General features: G+C 40.6%; 1 protein-coding gene across 5 annotated transcripts in view; it reads left to right on the top strand.

The window, feature by feature from the left end:
- The first annotated feature begins 433 nt into the window (after positions 1 to 433).
- The window catches only part of HIPK3 (homeodomain interacting protein kinase 3), a 96,285-nt gene continuing 70,748 nt past the window's right edge, over positions 434 to 25,970 (top strand). The window contains exons 1-2 of one of the 5 annotated variants that reach the window (XM_087423161.1): positions 4,370 to 4,754; positions 23,314 to 23,377. The gene's annotated coding sequence lies outside the window, so the exon portion shown is untranslated. Of the gene's footprint in view, positions 603 to 4,369; positions 4,755 to 23,313; positions 23,378 to 25,970 lie in introns of those variants that run through there. The other 4 variants (XM_087423162.1, XM_087423160.1, XM_087423163.1 and 1 more) reach the window with 4 other exon arrangements.

Here is a 25,970-nt window from a genome sequence, read left to right as displayed (position 1 = left end):
TACTAAATGGACAATTTGGATAATTTTCAAGGATGAATTTTACTATATGAGATATTTGCTTTCTGCTGTCTATAACACAGAACTTTCAGATTAAGATGAGATTATTTTTATCTCTATGAATTTAGTGGGAACAGTTTCTTTTTTTAAAGGAAGAGAAACCGATCTTTGGGCTGCAGGGAGTTATTTGAGTGGGCCTTTCAGTTATGCAAATGTAGGTAGGAGGGAGATGCTCCTGAACATTTCTTCCTTTCCAGCCATCCCTCCCTGAGGCCCAGGTATACAAAGCTGATCTCTAGGGAGAAGGTAAATTATTTGCATAAGGAGGCCAGGATCTCCTGGGAGGGAGGATACAGAAGCCCCTGCGGAGCCTCTCAGGCCTGAGACCTGAAAGGACACCTAGGGTCTGGAGGAAAACATCAAAACAACAAACCCTGTCTTTCTTGAGGAAGGGGAGTGTGGATCGCTGACAGGCTCTGTGACCAGATTCTGAGGTTTTTCTTTGGAGAAGCATGAGCAACATCGCTAAGGCTGTGGAGGGCCATTCCTCCCTATTGACACCTCTGTGCGGTACAATGAGGAACAAGGGCAGTGACGAGCACAAGGTAAGTGCGAGGAGCACTGGCCTCCTTTGGACGGAGGAATTTTGGGATGTGGGGTTTGGGGAAAGACCTAAAAGAGAGATCTTTGTTGGGTGATCTCGAACAATTGTAACTGCAGACTGAGTTCATGGAGGGTTTCATACTGCTTACATAGAAAATTCATTCTTTCATTTTACAAACATGTATTAAGTTATTTTTCTATGCCAGGCAGTGATCAAGGCTCTAGGGGACAGAGCAGCGAATGAAACAGACAAACATTCCTGCCCTCAGGAAGCTTACTTTCTGGCGGCGGGGGGTGGGGGTGGGGGTGGGTGGGGGATGGAGTTGGTCGGGGGATCTATACCCTAGTATCTTAGATGGTGGTAAGTCCTAAGGAGAAAGATAAAGATAAAAATAGAGAGTTTATGTGTATGTGCAGGTGGTTACTGCTGGGGAGGGCTTCATTGAGAAGGTTAACATTTGAGTAAGAACTCGAAAAGGAGATGCTCAGGGAGTGTTCCAAGCGGAGGGAGACCCGAGCACCTGCGGGGGGAGTGAGGCGAGTTGAGGAACAGCGTGGCTGAAGTGAGGAGGAAAAAAGTAGAGGTGAATTCCTTGTGGGTCAGTTCTGTGTAAGGTCTTACAGACCATTTTAGGTCCACTGTAAAGCGTTTAGCTTTCACTCTGAATGAGATTGGAAGTTATTGGAAGGAAAATTTGGAAAATACAGAAAAGTAGCAATAAGGAAAATAGATGGTTTCCACACCCAAAGCCAATGGCTTCTTCGATCATGTTGTCCCCCCTAAATCCTTCAGTAGCTTCCTCTGGTGGTAGAATGCGGTCCTAAATCCCAACCCGGCACCTTGCTTCCCCCCTGCCCTCCTCCGCTTAGATTTATCCTCTCACTCTGACTAAAAACTATCTTTCAGTTTCTCAAATTCTACTCTCTATCGCCTTTTTCTACATGGCTTTTGCATATATCTTATCTTCTGCCTCGTGTTCTCTCTTTGTTTGGGCTAACTCCTACACATTCTTCAGCTCTCAACTTTCATTCACTCACTTAACCTGTGCCGTTGCACACAGTCCTGCTCAGAAAGTCCCCGTGATGGGTTTAATGCTGTTCTGTCACCAACTTGAAATCCTCAATAATTTTGAGCAAGGGGCCCAGTGTGTGGCTGGTGCTATTGATTGCCTGCTGTGCATCACTGTTCAGTGCTGGGGATACAATGGAAGACAAACAAGATGTGCTCTTCATTTTTCTGGAGCTTTCTGATTAGTGGAAGAGGTAGACATTACTCAAACTACCAGATAATAAACATAAAATGGCAACTGAGAAAAATGCTACAAAGGAACGATATATGGGAACTCGGCTTAGTCAGAGAAGTCAAGAGGTTAGCTGACTCCTGGAGGATGAGAAATGAGCCAGGCTTTCTGTGGCTTCCCCACTCTCCCACTGTGTCCTCCTGTTCTAGCCCCTCATTGCAACTAGTACTTCTCTTTTTTTATAGCGCTTACGCATATTATAATTGACTACTTATATAATAGCCAACTTTCTAGAGAGAGTATAAGCTCAGAGGTGCTCCCTATTCACCACTGTATCCTCAGATCACAGCATAGTGTCTGGTACATGGTATTTAAATAATATTTTTGAATGAAAAGATTATTAAATTTTCTGGCTATCATCTTTTTATGCATAATTTAATTTTTTTCATATACAATTTAGTGGTCTGCATTTTTAACAAGAACTTAACACTATGAGAAGTTTTCCATTTTTTTTTTACAAACTTCATAAAATGGCTAAATCTGGGGCTTTGAAAACTTATCTGTCTGTTGGTGTTCAGAATGGATTGGAGAGGGAAGAGATTTGGAGGTAAAGAGATTAAGTTACAACACAATAGGTATGAAGTGGAGGAGGATTTGAATTAATAGTGTTCATTTACTTATTTAGCAACACTTACTAAGGATATACTATAGACCAGGCAGTTTATTAGGCTCTGGCAATGCAATGGTTAAAAAAAAAAATGACAGAATCCCCTCCAGGAATTCATAGTGTAATGAGTACCAATGTCAGAGATAGAAAGGAAAAAGAACCACACCCCCCCACTGCCCCCCCACCCCCCCACTTTCAGCTTCTTCATAGATGTAGCAATGCCACAAGTAGGGAGAATGGAAGCCTCCCATTGGAGGTGACCTAGAGAAATGTTTTGCAAAAGTTCTGAAAATTTGAAGTTCTAGTGGAATATTTTCCCTATTTCTTTTTTTAAATATTCTATTTATTTATTTAAATATTCTATTATTGTAACTTTCTCCTTTGGGTAATATTTTTATCCTTTTTTGGTTCTTTTAACTATTGCTTTTTAAAAAAAAATCAAAAGTAACTAAAAGTACTAAGTAAAAGGAATGGCTAATATGCTGCTATCTCTCTGAGAGACAGTCATTGTTTTGTTTTTCTATTTTGGAAGCCTTTGCAACTGGTTATCCTCCCTAACTTGAAGAGAACAACTGTCATTCGAAAATGCTATTTCCAACTGCCTCAGGGCATACTATCCTTTTCTCTTTTAAAGGCATCCTTCAAAATACTTCTCCCAGTTTGAAAAGCAGCCGGGAATAAATGTGTAGTATTAAATATGCAGCCATTTGCCACTCCCTTTGCCCTGCCCTAGTTACTGCAACCGAAAATGTCTGGGGATAAATACCTACATGGTAGATTCAGTCCTCCCAGGGAGGATTATCAAGGGAACAAAGAAAGGGCACTTGGAATCCGCAGAGAAGGCTGTTCCCAAAAGGTTAAACATTAATTCAGAACAAAAGGAAACAGAGGAAACGAATATCTTAAAAAAAATTAACTCTGAATGATAGGTACTTAGAAGGTCAGTTGTTTCCTAGGGAAAAGGAGAGAAGTAGCGCAGACCAGGGCTTTGCTGTATAACCTTGGGCAGGTCACCTAAGTTTCTTTGAACCCCTGTTCTATCTTAAGAGTTTGGACTAAGGATGTCTCAGTTTCTTTCGTCTCTACAATTCTATGGTTCTATGATTACGTTGTCTGAGATGGGCCATTCCGTTGATTTCCTCGTCTCCAGGAGGGAGGTAACTAGTCTCTAGGAGTGGAATCCTTCGATGGAGAATTACCAACGCAGAGAGGGGTGAACTTCACGTTTACGGGGATTTGGACCACAGAGATAGATGCTCTTGGAAAATTTCCAAGAGGGCCTTTTCCCCGTTCTTTAACCTAATTTTACATTTCCCTTGACTCCCTGGGATGAGGGGGCGGGAAGGACCTATTTTGGATTGGGATGGTTCACTTGACTAAGCATTTCCCCTTTCCTTATTTTTGCACCTTTAAAAAAAACCGCCAAGAAAGGGATCCTAAAGCGGTGGAAGGGGAAACTAGGATTACGGGATCTCGAAGGCCTGTGAAATCCTGCTTCCGCATTTTTCTCCGTTCTTGGGGGTCACGATCTTTTTTTAAATATATCTTTTTGGCGGCGCGGGCCGGGACTGAGGTTGGGGGCAGCAGCGGGGCGCGGGCGGACGCTTCCTGGGCGGGAGGAGCTCGCGGCGGGCGCGGAGCCCCAGGGCGCGGCTGCGGCGGGCGGGCCGGGGCGGGGCCTCGCGGGCGGGCGGGGGCGCTGCGGAGGCGGCGGGCGGGCGGGCGCGCGCGGAGGAGGGGCCGAGAGGGCGGCGGCGCCCCGGCCGGGTGACGAGCGCCCGCAGCGCGGCCAGCCGAGGAGCCGAGCCGAGGAGGCGAGCCGGGCGCCGTCGCCGCCTCCGCGCCGTCCTCCGCCTCCTCCCCTCGCGCGGCGGCGTCGGGAATGGGCCCCCAGCGCCGCGGGCCCCGCGCCGCGCGCCGCGCGTAGGCCCGGCAGTCGGAGGCCGGCCGCCCCCCCGCCCAGCCCCGCCGTCCCCACCCCGCGTCCCGGGAAGGAAGATGAGGGAGCCGGGCCCGGCGCTCGGCAGCCAGAGCAGCAGCAGCAGCAGCGGGCGGGGGAGGGTGTCCGGCCGTTTCCTTCCAGCCGCCGGGACAAGATGGCAGCGGCCGCGGAGAGGGGCTGAGCCCGGGCTGGGTGGTGCCGCCTGCTGAGCGCCTGGCTCCCGTCCCCGACACGGCCCCGCACCCCCCGGACATGCTCAGGGCTGCGGCCGCCCGAGGAGCGGAGAGCGCGGGCCTCTAGGAAGGTAAGGGTCGGCGAGCGCGGGGCACCGGCTCGGTCGGCCGGGCCTGCGGCCGGGGCCAGCGCCCTCCTCCGGACCGCGGCCCGCACCCCGGGGGGCGCCCGCCGTGCGCCCTGCGCCCCGGCCGCAGCCCCGCGTCCGCGTTTCCGCCCCGGCCCCAGGCGGCGGCTCCAGGCCCGAGGCCCCGGGACGCGGGGCTGCGCGGGGTCCCTGCGCGCGGTGGCGCGGCCTCCGGGAATCGGCGCTCGGGCCGGCGGCCCGGCCTCCCTGCCAGGGTTGCGCAACGGCTCTTCCCGGCAACAGAAGTTTTGTTTAGTCCCCCGGGCCTCCCCCCGCGGCCTGGGCCGTCACTCCGGGGACCTCCGCCCGCTCGTTCGGGGAACAGACGCGAACACACCCGCGCGCCCCGAGCGCCGGGCCTGCGGCGCGGAGGGGGCAGCCCTGGGGACGAGCGCGCGGGTGACCGCCGGGGAGAAACGTGAGCCGCCGCCCGCGTCCCCCTGCGTCCCTCGCGGCCCAGGAAGGCGTGGCGGCCGCGCGCCCAGCTGTGGCCGGCTCCTCGCTCCGGGCGCCCGCCTCCCGCGCGCGGCGGTCGCGGGGAGCCTGCGGAGGAGCGCGTCTGTTGTCCTGCGGGCGGGAGGCGGCCGTGGTACAATGGTACGTGGCTCGGCGGGCCTGCTGTTGCCCGGGCTTATCGCTGCCCGAGCAGCTGCGCTGGCGGCCGTGCGCATCCATTACCTTGGCCCTGTGACAGGGGAGTCGGAACACGTTAGGTCCTTGAACCGTGTTTTCACAACCTCTTGCTGCTCTGTTAGAATTTATTTTTCCACCTGTCAGTTCGCTGGTTCTGATTGTAAGCAGCTTTAGCGACAGTGAAGTTTTTCAGATTATCGTCCAGTTTACGGGGGAGCTCCTGGTTGGCTCTGTTGTCAGCTTGGGCGTCTCCGGGTGCAGGGCCCGGAGAGTTAGCTGGTAAAGCAGCCTGTGCTTGTGCTTTTGTGAACCTTCTAGTAGTTTGGAGATCGGCTGATTTTTTTGTTTTGTTTTGGATATTTGCTTGTTAGCTGTAGCTTCTGAGGTGGAAGTACTTGTATTCAAACCTTTTCGGTTTATTCTACAGTTTTAATTGCTGGTCGCTTTAAAATTTTAAGAGGTTCCCTTTTTGATCAAATTTTTGATGAAAACTTTTGAGCAGGATCTGTGGGTTTTTTGTTTTGTAAAACTAAAGCATTTTACATAATCCTACATTTCTCATTTAATTTTTCAGAAACTGGGCGAACCTCACCATATGTTTGATAAGTCTAGATTCTGCTTGTGTTTGCAAGTGCAGTGCTAATTTTATACAGTGAGCCGTAAGGTTTTGATAGGTCATGATTAAACTTAGTATATAAGTAAACAAAACATGACTGACCTTTTAAAAAAATAGTTTTCATGGTTTTATTGGTTACATTATGCCTTCATGCCACATAACGGTAATTGAAATGTAACCAAACAAATAAAGTTCTTTACTTTTAAATCAACAAGGCATTTTTGGGTATATTTGTGGGTGCATTTATAAACTGTAGGGAACTCTTATTTATGAAATATAATGCTCAGCCTGTTTGAGGTTTATTTTTCTTTTATTTTTGAAACTTATTTGTTTTGAATTTGTGTTAAGGTAGAGGTGTGCTGAAATATTTGAGATTTTGGACATTTCATTGTTTTTTTTTGTACTTATGGGAAAACGGAATAACAGTTTAATTTGTTCTTTAATTTTTTCTAGTCTAGAGAATATATTTTCTTAAAAAAAAATTTGTGGACAGCCTTAGATTGTTTTCAAAAGGTAAGATGAACTTAAAATCTAGAACAGAACTAGCCATTAAATGTTTCAAATTTATATTCGGTCATTGCTGACTACAGTAGGTAAACATACGTATTAGGCAAGCAGATCATAACGTGGTGAGCCAGTCTTAGTTTATTGTCATAATACCTTTTCCACTGAACTAGTCATTATCTTGCTTATAAACTACTCATTGGCTTCTGGACATGGAGTTTTAGAGACACATAAAAGTAGATGGTTTTTTATGAGATAATTCTTGTAAATGTGCTTGAAAAGAAGCTTCAGATCATACTACTTTAATTTTTTGGGTGCTCTGTCATGGGGTACGATAAAATAAGGTGCAAATTACAGAGGTAGATTGCTGTAGCTAGTATAGCTGGACACAGAAGTATTTGTTTAATACAAGGTATTGAAAGCCTTTTTTTTCCCCTGGTAACTTAAAATAGCAACAGCTGTCAAATGAACTTTCTGATTGAGCTTTTGTTTTAAATATTTGGTTCTGCAAGAACACTGAAGGCATATCTATGGAAGGGAAGAAGGGGAAAATGTAAATTTCAGAATGCAGTTTCCCAAACCTGTTTCACATCCATTGAATGGAATACTTGTTTGCATGTTATTTTCCATTTGAATCTTAGAAGGACTTATTCTGGTAATTTTGAAGTTAACTTGTTCACTGTGCTTCTCATTGGGGCATTCCACCCAGGGTGATCATATGTAGATTAGAATTGCGTTACTGGTGGTTAATTCAAAGGCGTACAAAATGTAGTTTCCATTGCAGCTTTACGTTTGAGTTTGGAGATGAAAAGATGTTATGGCAATATTTAGATTTAAGGGTGTTCTAAGGAGCTTTGAAACTCTCCGTATTTAAAATATCCTGCCAGGGCCGGCCCCGTGGTTTAGCGGTTAAGTGCACGCTCTGCTACTGGCGGCCTGGGTTCGGACCCCGGGTGCGCACCGCTTCTCCGGCCGTGCTGAGGCCGAGTCCCACATACAGCAGCTAGAAGGATGTGCAACTATGACATACAACTATCTACTGGGGCTTTGAGGGAAAAAAAAAAAAGGAGGAGGATTGGCAATAGATGTTAGCTCAGAGCCCGTCTTCCTCAGCAGAAAGAGGAGGATTAGCATGGATGTTAGCTCAGGGCTGATCTTCCTCACAAAAAAAAAATAAGTAAAATAAAATATCCTGCCGGAATTATTCTTGCCTCTTAACTATTAGAGGACACAAAATAACTTGCTATATGATTGTATTGTTGCTGCCAAAAGAAATGTTCATGTAAAATTTCTGGGTTTGCAGCTGTCCTAATTTCCTAATATCTGAAGTTGAGACTTCCGATGTGATATGTTTAACTTGGAAGTTACATCTGAAGACGGACTACTAGAACTTTGTTCAAATGGAGGAGTCTATCAGTGTATTTCATTACTTTTTTAAAGATGCTGGTCTCCCCTCCCACAACTTGTTGAAAAGTTTGTTGTGGGTAACTCTTTCTGTATGATACAAATGTAAGTCTAAAGAAATTATTTTAAATGTCCTTACTGGTTCTGGATCCAGCTGCTTAACAAATATATCTTGCCTGTTACCTTTAAGCATTTATACGTTGAATAGGGATATATCTTTGGAGTAGAAGATTTGAATCAGAGGAGGTTTTCAGGGTAGTCAAAGCACGTACGTGGCCAGCTTAAGGAAATACAGTCTACTTCTTTTGGTTGGATTGGTGTAATTAAGAGTGGTTTGGGGGAAAAACAAGGTAATAATTAGTGTGCTGCTTCTGTAGCTTTGTCGTAGCTGTTGTTTTGGACCTTATCTTAATCACTGTTGAGATCAAGCTAAAAGACAGATTTGGAGGATGTATGTTAAACATTTTACCTAAATGTTTGTCAACTTAGACCTTGACCTGTTGAGCAGATCAGGCTGTTCTCAGTTGGTACTTGGGCCGTGTCATTACACAAGGTGACATGTCACCTTGATTCTGAGGCATGCCCCTGTTGTGCTAGGGACCTAGAGCCTCTGATCTTTAGCTTGTGTGAAAATGAAAAGAACTAGGTGAGGATTGGAAATACTGTGTTTTTAGGGTGGCATTTGTGGTTTGGGGACAGTTAAGTCATTAAACTTATTTACTTTGTCTTTTATATATAGTAGTCTGTACTTTACAAAGCTGCCTTTTTCCAACAGAAAGTCTTTGAAAAGCAAACCAAGGACAATATTTTTTACCTTAAATGTATTTTGTTACTTTGAGCCAAACAATTTCTCTAATTTTCTAAAAGAGTGAGCATTTTTCCTTCCTGCAGGAGACTGAGTGTGAGGGAAGGTAGTGGGCAGGTGAGGTAGAGGAAGCTGGGCCATAGTTGGGGAAGAGGTTGGTTTAGTTGGATTTTGGAGACTTAAAAAACTGTTTTGACTTAAATGTTCAAGTATTGTGGTAGGGTGGGGGAAAGATTAAGAATTTGCCGTAACACCTGCTAAATGACCAGTCTGGTGAAATGGTATCTGTTTATCCTCCTTGACCAGTTTTTTAAATTCTTTTTTCTCCCCTTGCCTCCCTATCTCTTTGTGTCTTTTGTTTCTTCAATATAAAAGAGTTTTCCTTAGGAATTTAGGGAAGATAAACTTTCTATATACAGTTAAAAAAAAATCTCAGGTCTAACTTGAAATCAGAAGTGTGAAGAGCATAGAATATATTATTGCTATTAAAATGAGTTTGATTTATAGGAATATTTTTAATTTCTGGAGATCTTTTAAAATAAAACTACGGTGCACATAAAATAAGAGTCTAGGTTTTTCAGACTGAATTAAAACTCAGACTTCTCTGAGTCGCAGTCCCATTTTTACCTTCTGAGATAAACATTTCTTCTTTTAAAGATTAGATTTCCAGATACATTTTTCAGGTTGTGTTTTCTTTGCTGGTTTGTCATTTTGTTTTTTAAACAAAAAGATTACACCTAAAAGAAGTGGAGATTTAGAGAAGAATAAGAAAGGGAAATATAATTTTTACTTTGCTCCTTGAACTGTACTATTTGCTTTAGGTAATGATCTAAATTGTGAAAGACCCATTCTTTAGTATAACTCTTGGTCACATTGAAAATAAAGGATTCCCAGGGGTGGTCAGATAAATTCTTTTTTATTTTGCATAATTGTCAATGCTGCTGGAACACTTTTTTTTTTTTTTTTTAATTTTTATTTATTTTTTTTCCCCCCAAAGTCCCAGTAGATAGTTGTATGTCATAGTTGCACAGCCTTCTAGTTGCTGTATGTGGGACGCGGCCTCAGCATGGCCAGAGAAGCAGTGCTTCGGTGCGCGCCCGGGATCTGATCCCCGGGCTGCCAGCAGCAGAGTGCGCGCGCTTAACCGCTAAGCCACGGGGCTGGCCCTGGAACACTTTTTCTAATTGGAAAAATATTGTTTAGATTTGATAGATATTGAGATAATCAGATGAACCAAATATGAGTCACTCCCTCCTCTGTTTAAAATTTTGTAGCCATTTATTATAAATTTAATTACGTATGGCTTACCAAGAATATTGTCTTTAAGATTTGATAGAAAATATAAAACTTGACCACATTTGACTAGCCAATTATTACATTTTAGAAATTAAAAAAAAAAAGTATTTGGTTTGCTAAAAACATTTGTATTAACTTGAAATTCTTCAGCTTCCCCCTACTTTGTTGCATATTACTCATAAATTAAACAAAATACATTAAAAAAATAGTATAAACACTGAAACTTTTGCAGAAAATAACTTGCTTAGCAAATGTTTCCTAGCCTATAAAGCAGTTATTTAAAGGCCTAAAAATTTCATTTGGTTATATTTTGATTATTATCTGTTTAATAATAGAATGAGAGTCTTGTAGGTTTGGTAAACTATATGACTTGAGATACATAATGCTACAGTCTTAAATAGTTAATAAGTTAGATAAGGTGATAACATATTGAAAATTGAACCTGACTTTCCAGAGACATTTCTTCTAAGTATAACTTAAATTAATACTTCTGAGAGCTTTAAATATGTAATTTATTGCAATCTCTATTGAGATTAAATAGGGTATAGAGACATAAAATAACAATGAAAATTACAGGTTATGTGCCGTATAGCCTATAGCTATGATGCTGTGCTTCACTGCATTCTCAACATAAAACAAAACAAAAACATGTTTTGGGTCAACTTGTAATCAGTTTCAGTGGAGACAATACGAGTATTTCTGCAGTATATTAGTTGCAGTTTTGTATTTTAAGTTAGATAATAGTATTGGGTTAAAAAATATTAGATTTTTAATCTGGTTAGTATACTTGAAATATTTTTTTGTAGCTGGATCATAGACTCGGACCACAAATAAATGAAATTTTATTATGGCAGGTAGAACTATAAAACATGTGTATGAAAGCTATTTTATTTAGTACATATTTGAGTGTCCACTAGGCAAGGTACTGTGCTATGAAGAGAGTAAGACATGGTCCCTGCTTTGAGCATGTAGTAGGTGACATTAGCTAAGTACTGTAAATTTTCTTTCATATTTGTATATGTGTGTGTGAGTTGGAAAACACTGCCTGAGAAAAATAATTTAAATATAGCATGTTCAGGTGTCTTAAGACTATTTCATTTTGTTAAATATAAAATATTTAGGTAGATAATATTTAAAATATCAGGAATAGTTCAGCTTCTTAAACTTGTGGGTTAATAGTCACTGCTCTCCTTGTAGTGTTTAAAGCCAAAAAAAATTTGCCAAAAAAAAAAGCCAAATTCATTTGAAAATGTGAACAAAAATTTTATAAATTTTATTTTTGTGATAAGCTTCTCCATCAAGTCTAACCAGTTTAATAATCTTAAGCACTTTATAGAGACCTGCTGTGTGTTAATTTCAATCAAGGGGAAGGTCATATCTCTCAAACGTGGTTAATAATCCAGTTGCCTTGTTCTCTCGTGGATTTTCCTTCTGCATAAAACAATTCTCGCATTGCTTGAGAAAATTCTAATAGTTTTGCCTTTTCTAACTAGACTATTGCCATTCTTCTAAATATGGAATGCAGAGCTGTCCGGACCTCATCCTATGCCTATCTGTGGAAGGAAAATAGAAGGTGAAAACAGGGTATAGATAGCATTCCATTTTAAGGTACTTTTAAGAATATTACAATTGTGAGCTATAACTTATTTGAAACCGCTATACCGAAGGGATATTATTTGTGTCCTTTATATATGTAAATCAAAAGTATGTTGGGGTCCTTAAAGCAGTTATGCAAAGGGCAAGTACTGTGTTGCACTGACCCTGTTTCAATTGTGTATGACATGTTTTGTTGTTTTTTTTTGTACATGATATATTCTTAAGGAAATGTGACAATTTGGTGACGTTTTGATGTTTTATGTGTATTTAAAATTGAATTTTGTATGGAAACCGAGGGTGTAGGGACTGGAACAGAATTGGTTTGCCAGTAGCTTTTCAGTAGAAAATAGTTGGGATGTTTGCCTTGTGAGTTGCTCTGTGTAAGCCTGGTGTGGCCTTTCTGCAAGTATCCTAGTGGTTACTCTGTAACTTGCAAAATCTCTATAAAGTCGCTCACATCTGAAGGTATATCCAGCTTGAAATTGTTTCCCGTTAATCTGATTGGAAGAAAATGAAATACCTCAATTTATAACCTATTAGAAGGTAATTTAATATGTTACCTTTTGGGGAAAGGGTTACATTTAAAAATATAAAATAGTATCTGAACTGTTCCTTCAGGTTAGAGACCATGTCTTAAAGATTTTTATATCCTCTGAAGTGCCCGATGGACGTTGGGGAATCAAATATATTATTATTATAAAAGTGGTCAGAGGCAGGCATGCTGTACTCTCCTTATATCCTTTAATCAAAGTATAGCATCTGTGCTGAGGCCGTGACGGGCACCTGACCGAGCACTTACACATTGGACTTCTCAAAACTCCGCTCTGCCCTCACCTCTGTAACTCGCCTCCGTGGAGGTCGGTAGGTGTGAACCTCCTCCAGATGTTCAGCCCTCTACCTCTGAACATAACTCCCACCAGTACGCACTTTGTGTTTCCACTCCTCTCTCAAGGAAAGAAACATCTCCTTCTCTCCAAGATTACCTCCTATTCTTATTGTGGATTTCATCCCAAACTATGGTTTTCAGCATCTTGAGCTTGCCCAATAACTTAAACTTCTGTTTTTTTCTTGGCCCTTTTTCTTCAGCCTTTTAAAGTGGCCGCGTATCTGGGATCTGAAGCAGCTGTCGTTTAATTGTGCCTCCTTAAGTGTATGGCCCTGTCTTCCCTTTCTCTTTCTTCCAGACTTCTTAAATGTGGCCTCGAGTCTCTCTGTGACCCTCTGTCCATGGCTCGCCCTCAGCAGTCTAGCTCTGGGCGCCAAGTGACAGTCACTCCCACTGGGCTCTCAGTAGATTCCTTTCCTTCACAGCTTATGTCTATACTCATGCAGATAATTGCATCTGTGGTGGATCCCCTCAGTTCTGAGCTTTCAGCTCATCTTTCGAGGTATCGATCTCCGTATTTTTCACCTGCAGGTAGCTCAAACTGAATTGATTATTTCCAAATATGTTCATTTTTTTTGTATTTCTTCCGTATCTTCACTCATTTCTGTTTTTCTACTAAGAAGAATTAAGAATGTACGAAAGTTATTTATATGAAAATGTTCATTACAACTTTATATAAATACAGTGAAAAAAATTGGAAAAAAACAGTCCAGCAAATTATAAAATTCACATATGGTAGAATATTATGCTGCTATTAAAAAATAATAAAAAGGCCGGCCCTGTGGCTTGGTGGTTAAGTGCGCGCACTGCGATGCTGGCGGCCTGGGTTCGGATCCCGGGTGCGCATCGAGGCACCACTTCTCTGTCCATCCTGAGGCTGAGTCCCACATACAGCAACTAGAAGGGTGTGCAGCTGTGACATACAACTATCTACTGGGGCTTTGGGGGCAAAAAATAAAAGTCTTTAAAAAAAAAAAATAATAAAGATATTCTAAAGAGAACAAATTGGCATATCAAGTTATACATGTATTATGATTATAAACATATAATAAAATGTACATTAGAGAGACTAGAAGGAAATGTTTTTTTCTGAATATTTTGTAATTTAATGTAGTTGAGTAATTTGAAAATGATTGCCATACTGAAATTCTACCTCTTCCTGGAGTGAACAATGTGTATCTTTTCATGTTTTTATGGCAAAATATGTTAAACTTCCCATATTAGTCTGGTCTTACCCATTCTAGCACTCTGATTCCAGGTAATGATAATGGCTTAGTGATAATTTTTACTATTTCAGTTTGTGAGGTTTCGATGAATAAATGACATTTTAAGTGTTAACATTGTTATAAAAGAACTGTTTTGGTATATTCATCATATATAATTAATATATAATCATTACTTTTGTGTCTGAGATTCTACCTAGCTTCTCATGCAAATGCCTGAAAAATGCCAAGAGGTCAATTTTGGCCAATAAGAAATTTTTAGTTATCTGAGAATTTCTCATCAGTAAACTGTAACTACTTTGTGGTCGTTTTCAGGCAAATGATTTAGTGTATTTTTCTTTATTTTATTCCGTGGGATCAATAGCTATAGCCTTAATTTTGAACTTCAAGTGTGTTAGCTGTTAGCCATTACTTAGGCAACTTCAAACTGAATTAAACTTTTGTAATCATCTTTTAATTTTTTTATATGTTGATGGCGTTTAAAAAAAATCGCTTCAGACAGAATCTGAATAAGTTTTTCTTATTGTATTTCTGATACATATAATTTTCAGTATCGTGTATGGCAGTGTGGCTTTGTACACTAATGTAAAAAAAAATTTTCAGTGTTTCTGTGGGCTTGTAGTAGAAGAAAGAAATATTTATGTGGGGCCGGCCCCGTGGCTTAGCGGTTAGGTGCGCGCGCTCCGCTGCCGGCGGCCCGGGTTCGGATCCCGGGTGCGCGCCGAGGCACCACTCCTCCGGCCATGCTGGGGCCGCGTCCCACATACAGCAACTGGAAGGATGTGCAGCTATGACAGACAACTATGTACTGGGGGCTTTGGGGGAAAAATAAATAAATAAAATCTTAAAAAAAAAAAAAAAAAAGAAATATTTATGTGACCCTAGCTAAGTCCGTATCAATGTGCAGTTTTAGTTTACAGCTTATTACAAGCAACCCAACAATGTCTAACTTTAAAAAGTTAATGATTAGAGGTTGTCAGAACCACACAGAACAGTTGTAACAGATTTCTAGGATACAGCATCCTTTCTTTGAGAATACTCTTTGGAGAAGCTGCGTGTTTTCTTTCTTCTTTAGGTCTTTATGTATTACATTGTTCTTTAGTTGTTTCCTGGCTTTCCTAAGGAGACCTGTTGTAAATCTCTGCCCTGTCCCCTTCCTCAAATCTGTCATGAGAATAAGAAAGAGATCTGTGTGTTTCTTAACATATTCTCAGTTCTGTTCCTTCTGTTGTTTCTGACTAGATACCATAGTTTCCTGAAGCACAGGATTGTGAAGCCATTGTGGAAGACCATCCTCAGTTTACAAGATAGAGATGGCAGTTAAAATTTGAAACTTAAAAAACAGAGTGTTTCTACATTAGAAAGGTTTTTGAAGCTACTTCACTAAATTCCTAAAAAAGAGCATTTATACAAAGTGGCGTATCTGGCAACTGAAATATAAGTAGAGAGAGAACATAATTGTAGGAAAACCCAAAACTTTGAATTTAGCAGTGTAGATCTTATCTGGTTCACATCAGAACCAGATAGGATCTTAACAGAATTTGGAAAGAACAAGTAGTTGACTTTTTTTGTTGCAGTTTATTTTTTCAAGCCCTAAAATGTCTTTCATAGAGATTTTTCGAAACTAAAAGTACTCTAATCAAGCTTATGTAGCTGTAAATATTTGTCTTTTCACCTCTTACAAAGGCAAAACTGTTATTTGTGTGGATGTGGGTGTGTGTGGGGGAGGCAGCTACTGTTCTCACCTCACTGGTTTTCAGACTTTTAATTTTTATGATATACATTATTCTGGAGTGATAGTTCCCTTTCAGTTATGAATGTAGAATGTTGGACTATTGGAAATACAAAATGAGAATCTATAAGTTATTTATTTAGGATAGCCCATAATTTTGAAAAGTTTTGTAGAACTTGACCTTTGATTCTATAAATGTTCATTTAGAACTTGAAACCAATATCTCTTAGAAAAATCTTATTGGTCAGAATTTTTTCCTTTATATTGCTTTGTCAGCAATGGACATTTAATCAAATTATTAATCTAGGATTCAGCTTCCTCTGTTGGTCAGAGCGGTTGTTTCAGAGGTGGATTAGTCAGGAAGTGCTCTGGTCAGGAGCATTTGACTTGCCTTCTTAGTCTTTAATATTTCATACTTATCTTTGCCTAAAAGTTAGTTGCATGGATTTTTTATAAGAAATAAAAGTTTCGTGATGGTTCTTTTGGGACAGATTTCCTATAAAGTAGAAAGTAATTCATTCGGTTTTCTATTCAGGGAGTTGTTCATAACCCAGAGTTATAAAACTGTTCACTTTTTCTAACAGTTTGTTGGTAGATATTAGTACTGATATTGTATGACGAATTTAAATAAAATTTTCTTTTGTACTTAAGTTTTTTAAACTAGATTTGAATTGTTAAAGTTTACTTCAGGTGATCTTTTATCTTTAGTCAACTTTTCTGCCAGTGTTTCCATTTCTGAGTTTTGATTTTATATAGCTTTAAAAAAATCTAGAGAATTATATGCTTTAGTAAGAATAACCCTTAAGTAGTTTTTTTGTGTGTGTGTGAGGAACATCAGCCCTGAGCTAACATCCACGCCAATCCTCCTCTTTTTTTCTTTGCTGAGGAAGACTGGCCCTGGGCTAACATCCATGCCCATCTTCCTCCACTTTATATGGGGCACTGCCATAGCATGGCCTGACAAGTGGTACATCGGTGCGCATCTGGGATCCAAACCGGGGCCGCCAGCAGCGGAGCGTGCACACTTACCCACTACGCCTCGGGCCGGCTTCCTTAAGTACTGTTTTTAATTAACTCTTTTCTAGCCTTTCTAAAGTAAAGATTTGTATTGGCAGGGTGATTTCTGGCAGCTTTGAAATGTCCAGCAGGTCATTTTCTGTTCCAAAAGTTGGAACGTTTTGCTAAGTCAGATGAAGCTTGTTATTTAACACGCTGGTTTGTGTTATAGTCGACACATTCCCTTGATGCTTTGTTCACAATACTGCTGGAAGATACCCAAGACTTGAGTGTTTTCAGATAAATGTTTTGTAGGCACCTTGGACAGCAGGTTTATTTTATGAAGCTTTACAATATGTGGTGGGTCATTTATGTGAAATTGTTTCTTATGTGAAATTTTTAGTGTAAGTAATTTCCTGGATAGAATAGTGGTCAGGGCCGGCCCCGCGGCTTAGCGGTTAAGTGCGCGCGCTCCGCTGCTGGCGGCCCGGGTTCGGATCCCGGGCGCGCACCGACGCACTGCTTCTCCGGCCACGCTGAGGCCGCGTCCCACATACAGCAACTAGAAGGATGTGCAGCTATGACATACAACTATCTACTGGGGCTTTGGGGAGAAAAAAGGAGGAGGATTGGCAATAGATGTTAGCTCAGAGCCGGTCTTCCTCAGCAAAAAGAGGAGGATTAGCACGGATGTTAGCTCAGGGCTGATCTTCCTCACCAAAAAAAAAAAAAAAAAAAAAAAAAAGAATAGTGGTCAGATAATCTGTTAATGATATAGATATTTAAAATATTGAGATTTAAATGGCCAATGAAGAGAGTTTAAACTTATTTACTATTCACATTGAAAACTTATTTTCTAGTGTAGCCTGTCTTTTATTTCTAAGAGGACATGTTATTTTGTGTTTTATAAATACACACTTTAAACAGAGTAATTGAGAAATGAAAGTGTGACTGGAAACTACCTTTTGTTGTCTGAATATTGCTAGTTACGTAGTTCCATTTCTAATTCCTGTTTTAGAGCCTTGTGTGGACTATTACTGGGGCTCTCTGTCTTTTCAAGAATGAAAAGGCCTTTTTATTGTCAAATTTATTGGACTGCATAGTGAAATTCTACTTTTAGTCTCTATTGATTGAAGAAATTACATAATGGCCAAAAACTACTGTGAATTAAGTAATGCTTTTAAATGAAAAGGTTTCCGCTCACTGCTTATGAATACTTTTTTATTAATGCTGGCAGATGATCCCAGGGACGAGTGTGTCTGACAATTCTAGATTTTAGGTGATCTGGGCCATGCCTAAGATACTCAACAGTTCATTCGCATCACTTGACTAAAATTCAGGCCCACAGAAGTTAACAAGGATAGTACAAAGAATTCCCATATATCTTTCACCTAGATTCTTCAGATGTTAGTGTTTTACCCCATTTGTGTTTACCTATTCTCTCTATATCTGTATTTTTTTCCTGAATTTTTTGGGAGTAAGTTGCAGAGATGTCCCTTTACCTTTAATATTTTCCCTAAAAGCAAAGACCTATTCAGTTTTTGGGATTTTTTGCTGAGGAAGATTGGCCCTGTGCTAACATCTGTGCCAGTCTTCCTCTATTTTGTATGTGGGTCGCCACCACAGCTTGGCCGCTGTCAGCGGTGTAGGTCTGCCCCCCAGGAACCAAACCCTGGCTGCCGAAGCGGAGTGTGCCAAACTTAGCCACTAGACCACCGGGCCATAAAAACTATTCAGTTTTTATTTCTCTTTAGTTTTCTGTAATCTGAAAAGTTCCTCAGTTGTTTCCTAACATTGATGTTTTGAAGAATACTGCCAGTTATTTTGTAGAATGGCCTTCAGTTGGAATTTGTTTTTTTGTGCTTAGAAATCACAGTAAAATGTATTCCTCTCAGTACATCATATCAGAAGGCACATGATGTTGCTATATGCTGTTACTAGTGATTTTAACATTGGTCACTTGGTTAAGGTGGCATCTACTGGTTTCTTCCTTTGGATTAATGTGTGTCTGGTGGGGCTGTACTTTGAAACTGTGTTGTTGTCAAGAGCTGTGCAGGGTCTTGCAAGCTAACAAATGAGCCATGGATGCTGGCAGAAGATAGGAGACTCTTGGATCAGAGATAAAGGACTTTCTTACTCATAGCAGTAACAGTAGTCCGTGTGTCAGTATTTGCCCTGGTTCCCCAGCTCAGTTGCCACAGGGTATGTGAACAGGGCCAGGTGACTCCTGCACAAAAAGAGGTGCGTTGCGTTGTAGGAGAGGAACCCCAGGCTTAGGAAACTCAAATCTTTTATAAGGGGCAGTAAGCCTGCCTGACATTTGCCCAAGAGAGAGTCATTATCTTTATTATACTGGACATCAAACCTGCCCTTGCTCAGGAGGAAGACTATCTCTGTCTTCCAAGGATGTTCAGTATACAAATATCTTTGAAAAGAGACTCCAGAACAAAGGCAGTTAGTGTCCTTGCCTGTAAGACGTGGAGAAACATGAGAGACCCATGGTGAATTGTCTCCCAACAATAATAGCCTGTTATTCCTTAAACTTTCACCCACTAGTTTTTGCATCCATTGATAATTCTTGTTTGAATTACTTATGATTGTTGCCAAATGGTGAATTTTTAATTCCATCATTCCTCTACATTTATTAATTGCTTTTCCCTCTTTCCTTATTCCCCGTGTCCCTCACTCCTGCCCCCTGGGATAACTTCCCAAGTAAACTCCCTGAGTATAGGCCTGCCTTTAAGATTCTACATTTCAGGGAACACAGGCTAAGTCTCAAAGCACCTCAAACTAATCATGTCTAAAATTGAGTTCGATTTTTCCTCTCAATTCTCTTTCTGGTTTTTTTTTTTCCCTATTCTCATTGAGCTATCAGTTTTTCAAGCGAGAAGCATAATTGTGTCAGTTCCTTCCTTCCCTCCCTCCTCACCAAGGTCTGGGGTCCTCCCTTGAGCTGCCTGTTGGTAATCGGTGCTCCGGGCTTCGTTCCCTTCCTACTGCCTTTGCTCGGGCTCTGATCCACTATTACTGGACTATTGCAGTAGTCTTTCAACTAATGTTTCCCTTATTGTTCCTTTCCAGTTTATCCTTCACAAATTTGCCTGAGTAATTTCTCTAAAATACAAATATAATTATATTGATTTTCTGTTTAAAACCCTTCAGAGACTCTCCATCACCTATAGCTCCTTAGCATGGAAGACAAGGTTCTTCATGATCTGTGCTCCTTCTTTTTAAGGTTGTCTTTCTTCTCAAGGATCGTCTTTTTCTCCAGCTGCCCCTTCCACCGGCAAGTTATGTTGTAGTGTAGAGGTTAACAGACTTTCTTAAAGGGCTTGATGGCAAATGGTTTAGGCTTTGCAAGCCACATATGGTCTCTGTTGCATACTTTTTTTTTTTTTTTTTTAAAACAACCCTTTAAAGATGTAAAAACCATTCTTAGCTTATGGGCCATGCAGAAATAGCCTGGGTCAGATTTGGTCAACCATAATTTGTGGGCCTCTCTTCTAGCTAGATAAAGCCAATATGTCATATTTTTCATTAGTCTCTGCCCTTGTATGTGCTCTTGGCTTGTACTGCGTGGAGAAGCCTCTCCTACATAGCAGACTTTTTTCCTCCATCCTTCAAAATTTAGCTCGTAGGTTAACTTCTTACTGAATTCTTTTTTCTTTCTTTTTTTTTTTTTTGGTGAGGAAGATTAGCCCTGGGCTAACATCTGTTGTCAATCCTCTTCTTTTTGCTGAGGAGGATTGGCCCTGGGCTAACATCCATGCCCATCTTCCTCTACTTTATATGTGGGACACCTGCCACAGCATGGTGTGATAAGAGGTGCGTAGGTCCACACCTAGGATCCAAACCTGCAAACCCTAGGCCACTGAGGCAGAGCGTGTGAACTTAACCACTGCCCCACCAGGCCGGCCCCCTTACCGAATTCTTTTCTGCTCCTTCAAGCCATACATTAATCATCCCCTGTTGTTTGTTACCTGTGTACCTTGCACATCCTTATGTTACTGCCCTGATTAGTGATGTAGTTGTGTGTATACGTCTTTGCCTCTTGCTAGAAGGAGCTCATTGATGAAAAAACATGTTTTGTTCATCGCTAAATCTTTCTGCTCCTAAATGTCTTTACTTGGTTTGAATTGAAAGAAATTTTTTTTTTTTTTTTTGTGAGGAAGATATAGGCCCTGAGCTAACATCTGCCAATCCTCCTCTTTTTTTTGCTGAGGAAGACTGACCCTGGGCTAACATCCATGCCCATCTTCCACCACTTTATATGGGACGCTGCCACAGCATGGCTTGACAAGTGGTGCGTCGGTGCGTGCCCGGGATCCGAACTGGCGAACCCCGGGCCGCCGCAGCAGAGCGCACACACTTAACTGCTTGCGCCACCCGGCCGGCCCTGAAAGAAAATTTTAAAAATTGAAAGAAAAATGCAATGAAATAGGGTATGGCTGATTGAATATGCTAACAAAATATATCTAAAATGATTATATTTTTCTAACTTTTAAAAATGCAGTTATTAAAGGGTTATTGTCTGGTAGATTTTTTTCCCCTCTTCATTTAAAAGTTAATATAAATTGAGGCTATGAAAGTATAGAGAATAATAGAATCAATTCCTATGTAGCTGCCATCCTGGGTGCAAAATCAAACAGTTTATATAGTTGAAGTCCCTCCTTCTTTCCCTTTCTTCCTGGCGTGTTTATCATTTCCATGAATGTTTTTGTACTTTTACCAGATACTTAATATATCTAAAAATGCAATATAGGTTTGTCTGCTGTTAACTTTATAATAAATGATACATGCTTTTCTGCAACTTGGTTTTTGTTGTACATTGTTGATATTTATCCATGTTGATATAGTAATTTCAGTTAATTCATTTTGCTACACCTCATTAATTCTACCATGCATAATTTTTCCCACATTTTAACATCATTGAAATTGTGATGCATCTTAAAATCAGTGATGTCTTACCCTTATAATTGTGGTTTTTCTTTTGGTGCAGAAATATATGACAATTATGGTATAAGCCACACTTGTATTGTGTATATTGTATTGTATGCAAAAGCCACACTTTCTCCTTTCCTTTTCTGACAGTTAGATTCCTTCACAATTTTGTTACTGCAGCACGAACATGGTTTGCCTGTTTCGTTGTACTTGTGTGGGAGCGTTTCTCTGGGCAGGAAACGTGTCTGGGAGACAACTGCTAGGTTATAGACGATGCTGATTTTCAGGGTGCTCTCCACAGGGATTGTGCTTCTCACCCCAGTCTAGAAGAGTCTCTGTTGCCCTACTCCTCCTCAGCATTGGGTGTTCTTGTGCTTTTTGTCAGTCGCGTGGGTATAAAATGGCTTCTTACTCTAGTTTTAATTAGGGTTTTCCTTATTACCAGTGAGCTTGAGAATTTTTTAATGAGTTTTTTGGCTTGTATTTCCTTTTCTGTGAATTGCTTCTTTATATCTTTTACCCATTTTTCTACTGATTTTTACCAAACACAGTATGATATCTTTAGATCTTTGTCAGTTGTGTTTTGCCAGTATCTTCTCCGTATCTGTGACTTATCTTTATTTCTAATATTTGATAAATGAATACATTTTAAATTTTAATCGTCAGATTTTCTAATCTTTTCCTTTTATAGTTGGTGCTTTTTGTATCTTTTTAAAAGAAAACCTTTCTTGCTTTCTTTCAGAGGTTTATAACTTGTTAACAATGTCACATTAATTTTAAACTGAGAAGGATAAAAAAATATAAATTCTCTGTAGGCTTTGTGTGTGAGACATTTATATATTCGGTTTTTTTTCTTTAATCTTCTTTGGATGGAAAGGTGGAAATATCTATAATTGGTGAAGATTTTTTTCCCTCTTTTATATTTATCCTCTTGAAGGAAATTCTAGCGCTTCAGTTGGAGAATAATTAGAGCATGTAGGTGTGAAACTGTTTAAACGTAATGAAAGACAGATACAGCATTGTAAACTTCTCTTGATAAATTCACAAATGGTCAATATATGATAAAAATTTGTGAAATCACTAGTTGGAGACAGTTTTTTTTAATAAAGCAGTGAAGATCTCTGTCTCTTTTTGGATGGGGTAGGGTGAGGTGGTAACCACCACACAGTGAAGCAGATGGTTGCTTGTTCAGTCCATATGAGGTGTACAGGAGCTGTAGACTACTCTACCCTTGCACTTTGGGCATTAAAGGAAAAATGCTGGAGTGATTAGATTTTGGATAACCTGATTTGATTATTTAAGAAATAGTATGCCACAATTTGAATTTACCAATGAAAATAATTTGTAAAAGAAATTTCCAGGCCGGCCCCGTGGCTTAGCAGTTAAGTGTGCGCGCTCGGCTACTGGTGGCCCGGGTTCGGATCCCGGGCGCACACTGACGCACCGCTTGTCCGGCCATGCTGAGGCCGCGTCCCACATACAGCAACTAGAAGGATGTGCAACTATGACATACAACTATCTACTGGGGCTTTGGGGAAAAAAAAAGGGGAGGATTGGCAATAGATGTTAGCTCAGAGCTGGTCTTCCTCAGCAAAAAAACGAGGAGGATTAGCATGGATGTTAGCTCAGGGCTGATCTTCCTCAATAAATAAATAAATAAACAAACAAACAAACAAATAAATAAATCTTCATTAAAAAAAAGAAATTTCCTTTGGATTAAATTAACAATTCTTTCATTTCTTCTGTAAAATACGGTCTGTTTCTTTGATGTTGTCAGAAAAACCAGATAGGTTCATATGGGTTTTGTTGTCACAAATTAAAGTTTGGGTACTAATGAAGGAACCTACACTTTGTTTTCTTTTCCCCCAAGTGATTGAATCTTTAAACTTCAAACTTGTAACTCTGAGAACTGGGCCAACCATCTATTGTCAGGGGTAAGTATAGTAAAGGTAGATTTAAAATAATATTAAAACATTATTTGATAATATTCACAGTGAATGTAGCTATAAGCCATTAAAAAGTGAATTTGATATAACTTTCATAGGTAACTCATTTATCATTTGAAAAAAAGTTGAAAATTAGGTCAACTAGCAGAAATTGAAGCTTCAGCCCAAGTAGTACAGCTTTTGGCTACAGGTTTCCATTTGTGGTATCACCATAATTGTTTCATGGGCTGCTATCCCATTTTTTGAAAGCACATACAACAAATTAATATTAATTTAATTAAAAAATACTATGGTTATGAGATAGTCCAAAATAAAATGGTCAGAGTGGCATTGTTGTGTTAATTCATGGCTTTAATCTGTTACTGTGTAATTAAAATAGTGTATTGTTTGTTTTTAACATTCTTCTCTGTATTTGATACCTTATCTTTAAATTTTAAAGCTCTTAAGAAAAATATCCCTTTATCCCTCTATAAAATGTTGACAAATTTTCAGTTGAAACAGAAATGAAGTTTTGATATTGGTGGTTAAATGGTATCCAATTACAAATATCATAAAAAAAGATTCCAAATGAAACTTTATTGATGTCTTCATATTCCTTGTGCCTGAAATATTCATGTGCCTGAAAATATTTTTTTGGTGAAGAAGATTAGCCCCAAGCTAATGTCCATTGCCAATCCTCCTCTTTTTGCTGAGGAAAATTGGCCCTGAGCTAACATCTGTGTGCATCTTCCTCTGCTTTATATGGGATGCCACCACAGCATGGTTTGATGAGCAGTGCGTAGGTCTGCGCCTGGGATTGGAACTCGTGAACCCCAGGCCACCGAAGCGCGCGAACTTAACTACTATGCCCCTGGGCAAGCCCCAATGTGCCTGAAAATATTTTAAAAATGGAAAAAGTGAAACTTTTTTTTTGTAAGTATATTCATGAAAGCAAAATCTTTATGGATAAACCAAGCCAAAATAATCTATTATTTACATAAAACTAGATTATAGACAGTATTGTTACCTTTAAGACTTTATTATATCTCCTATGATCTCTTTGATTGTCAGACCTTGTGAAACCAAGACGTAATGTTTTGTACAAAAATTAAAGTTGTGGGGGCTGGCCTGGTGGCGTAGTGGTTAAGTTAATGTGCTCCGTTTCGGTGGCCCTGGGGTTTGCAGGTTCGGATCCTGGGCATGGACCTACGCACTGCTTATCAAGCCATGCTGTGGCAGGCGTCCCACATATAAAGTAGAGGAAGATGGGCACGGGTGTTAGCCCAGGGCCAATCTTCCTCAGCAAAAAAGAGGAGGATTGGCAAAAGATGTTAGCTCAGGGCTAATCTTCCTCACACTCAGACACAGAAAATTAAAGTTGTGATAAAACTGATGTTTGCAATATCCTATAAAAAGTAAGTTTGAAAAGATGTGAGGTTATAGAATAGCTTGAGGCTTTATTCATTTAAGTCTGCTAGACTTTGTGAGGAATGCAAAAGTAGTTTAGTTAAGAACAGCATAATTGGGCCAGCCCCGTGGCTTAGCAGTTAAGTGCGCGCGCTCCACTGCTGGTGGCCCGGGTTCGGATCCCGGGCGCGCGCCGACACGCTGCTTCTCTGGCCATGCTGAGGTCGCGTCCCACATACAGCAACTAGAAGGATGTGCAGCTATGACATACAACTATCTACTGGGGCTTTGGGGGGGAAATAAATAAATAAATCTTTAAAAAAAAAAAAAAAAGAACAGCATAATTTCTCTTTGGCCCACTAGCTAGGTGAGGTAGGTGATCCTTTTATTTTCAAAAGGGTATTCTGCCGTGTTGAAGGTCATTATAGTGATGTGCAAAGCTCCTTTCTTGAAATGACTAAATTAATTACTCATTTGCACATAAAAACAGTTTGGCGAAGACCAGCTTCCTTGATGTGCTTTTATTTCTCTGAACAAGTTTTGCCCTTGAATACTGTCTCCCCTGAAGCGCTTCACTTCTTCCAAGTTCGACATACCTGACACGTGTCAGGAAAAAGATTGAGAGCCATTGTATTCACATCGAGAATTTTGGATTCTTTTGCTGCTAATAAGCATTTTTAAAAATACTTTTTGTGTTACATAAGAGAAGTGTTAATTTTGAATCTTTTTTACTAGAAGGAGAGGAACTAGAATTTAGCACAGAATATTGGGAGTTCGTGTGGTTGGAGATCATCAGAGAGAGACGGTAGAGCAAAGGAAGAGAGGGATAATATTTTGAGGAGAGAATGTGAAGTGTTGTATTGATAAGGGCAGGTCAGATCTTGGGGCTTAATTGAGATGAGGGAGGGAAAGAGAGGGCTTTGAGAGACAACTGGATCCAGGTAAGGGCCAGAATAAGGTGGGTCAGGGAGCACCTGGGCGTGCGTGCGTGTGTATGTGTGTGCGCATGTGCGCACGTGCCTGTGTGTGTGTATGTGTGTGTGCACATGCGTGCGTGTGTCACAGTGTTTTCTTTGTTTTTTTAGCATGCTCACTGATTTTCACGTGGTAGATTAAGTCTTTTTGTCTCTGGTGCTGATGATAGCATGCTGAAAGACAATTACAGTCTATAATGTATATTTGTGTAAGTTGACTA

This window comes from Ceratotherium simum, chromosome 34 (genome assembly GCF_057802395.1).
Source record: "Ceratotherium simum simum isolate JZ-2026a chromosome 34, ASM5780239v1, whole genome shotgun sequence".
Lineage (NCBI taxonomy): Eukaryota > Metazoa > Chordata > Mammalia > Perissodactyla > Rhinocerotidae > Ceratotherium > Ceratotherium simum.
The sequence above is the reverse complement of the archived record's forward strand: the minus strand, read 5'-3'. Positions and strand labels throughout refer to the sequence as shown.